We start from the raw sequence: 2,066 nt of genomic DNA, 5'->3' as shown, positions 1-2,066 counted from the left end.
GCTATGCTAGTATCAGACAAAATAGAAACAATGTTACTAGAGATAAATAGGAGTGTTTTCTAATGACTGAAATGTTCAATCAATTAGGAAACTATAGCAACTATATTCATACATCTACTTAACAGAACCAGAAAAGAAATGCTGCAAAAACTGACAAAAACGAAAGGAGAAACAGTCAATTCAACAATCATCGGAGACTTCAATATTCTACTTTCAACAATGGGAAGAACAACAAAGTAGAATACCAGAGAAGACTTGCGAACACTACAAACCAACTAGATGTAATAGACCTCTATGGAATTCTTCTCTAGGGTACACGGAAAATTCTTTAGGACAAGACTATATGGTAGTCCATAAAATGAGCCTTAAAACTTTAAAATGATACAAGAAATACAAAATTATGTTCTCTGGTCTCAATGAAATAAAATTACAAATCAAAGTAGAAAGAAATTTGGGTCCAGCCTTTTGGCTAAGACCAAGTGAAAGAAATTTGGGAGAAAGAAATTTGGGGCTTCGCAGACGCCGTTGTCGCCCGCAGCTGCTCTCCGTCAGCCATGGTCAACCCCACCGTGTTCTTCGACATCGCCGCCGACGGTGAGCCTTTGGGCCGCGTCTCCTTCGAGCTATTTGCAGACAAAGTTCCAAAGACAGCAGAAAACTTCCGTGCTCTGAGCAACGGGGAGAAAGGATTCGGTTATAAGGGTTCCTGCTTTCACAGGATTATTCCAGGGTTTATGTGCCAGGGTGGTGACTTCACACGCCACAGTGGCACCGGCGGCAAGTCCATCTATGGAGAGAAGTTCGAGGATGAAAACTTCCTGCTGAAGCACACAGGTCCTGGCATCTTGTCCATGGCAAACGCTGGGCCCAACACAAAGGGCCCCCAGTTCTTTATCTGCACTGCCAAGACTGAATGGTTGGATGGCAAGCGTGTGGTCTTTGGCAGAGTAAAAGAGGGCATGAGCATTGTGGAAGCCATGGAGCACTTTGGGTCTGAGAACGGCAAGACCAGCAAGAAGATCACCATTGCCAACTGTGGACAACTCTAATGCGTCTGACGAGTTTTATCTCACACACCTGACCATTCCTCTAGCTCAGGAGAGCGCCCCCCGCCCCATCTGCTCGTGACGCCCTGAATTGTGCTCTCCCTGCAGGTCTTTGGTTCCATGTTTTCCTTACTTCCCCTCCAAGTCTAGCAGAATTACAGAATTAAAAGTTATGATTATGAAATAAAAACATAAGCAACAACAACAACAAAAAGGAATTTGGGAAACCCCCAAATCTGTGAAAATCAAACACCACAATCCTAAATAACCAATGGATCAAAGAAGAAATCACAGAGGATTATTGAATACCTTGGGATGAATAATAATGAGACTACAACATGCCATCACTTCTGAGATTCAGCTAAATAAAAGGCATATCTCATTTTATTGCATTTCATAAGTCATTACACTTTTTACACATTGTGGTTTGTGGTATGCCTGCAACAAGCAATTCTTTTTTTTTTTTTTTTTTTTTTTTTTTTTTTTTTTTGACAGGCAGAGTGGACAGTGAGAGAGAGAGACAGAGAGAGAAAGGTCTTCCTTTGCTGTTGGTTCACCCTCCAATGGCCGCCAATGGCCGCCGCACCGTGCTGATCCGATGGCAGGAGCCAGGTGTTTCTCCTGGTCTCCCATGGGGTGCAGGGCCCAAGCACTCAGGCCATCCTCCCCTGCACTCCCTGGCCACAGCAGAGAGCTGGCCTGGAAGAGGGGCACCGGGACAGAACCGGCGCCCCAACCGGGACTAGAACCTGGTGTGCCGGCGCCGCAAGGCGGAGGATTAGCCTAGTGAGCCGCGGCGCCGGCCTACAAGCAATTCTATCAGCACCTTTTTTCCAACAGCACATGCTCATGTTGTTTCCATCACATTTTGGTCATTCTTATGATGCTTTGACCTTTTCCATTATTATTCTATCTGTAATGGTGATCCATGATCAGAGATCTTTGATGTTACTGTTATAATTATTTGGAGGCACCATGAACCATTCCCATATAAGATGGTGAATTTAATAAATGTAGTGG

At 44.4% G+C, this 2,066-nt stretch overlaps 1 pseudogene; it reads left to right on the top strand.

Moving 5' to 3' along the window:
• The first annotated feature begins 487 nt into the window (after positions 1 to 487).
• LOC100339459 (peptidyl-prolyl cis-trans isomerase A pseudogene) lies at positions 488 to 1,064 on the top strand (annotated as a pseudogene).
• The last annotated feature ends 1,002 nt before the right edge of the window (positions 1,065 to 2,066 follow it).

The sequence above is a fragment of the Oryctolagus cuniculus genome, chromosome 2 (genome assembly GCF_964237555.1).
Source record: "Oryctolagus cuniculus chromosome 2, mOryCun1.1, whole genome shotgun sequence".
In the NCBI taxonomy this organism is placed as follows: Eukaryota; Metazoa; Chordata; class Mammalia; order Lagomorpha; family Leporidae; genus Oryctolagus; species Oryctolagus cuniculus.
This window is presented reverse-complemented; position numbering and strand designations above follow the sequence as displayed.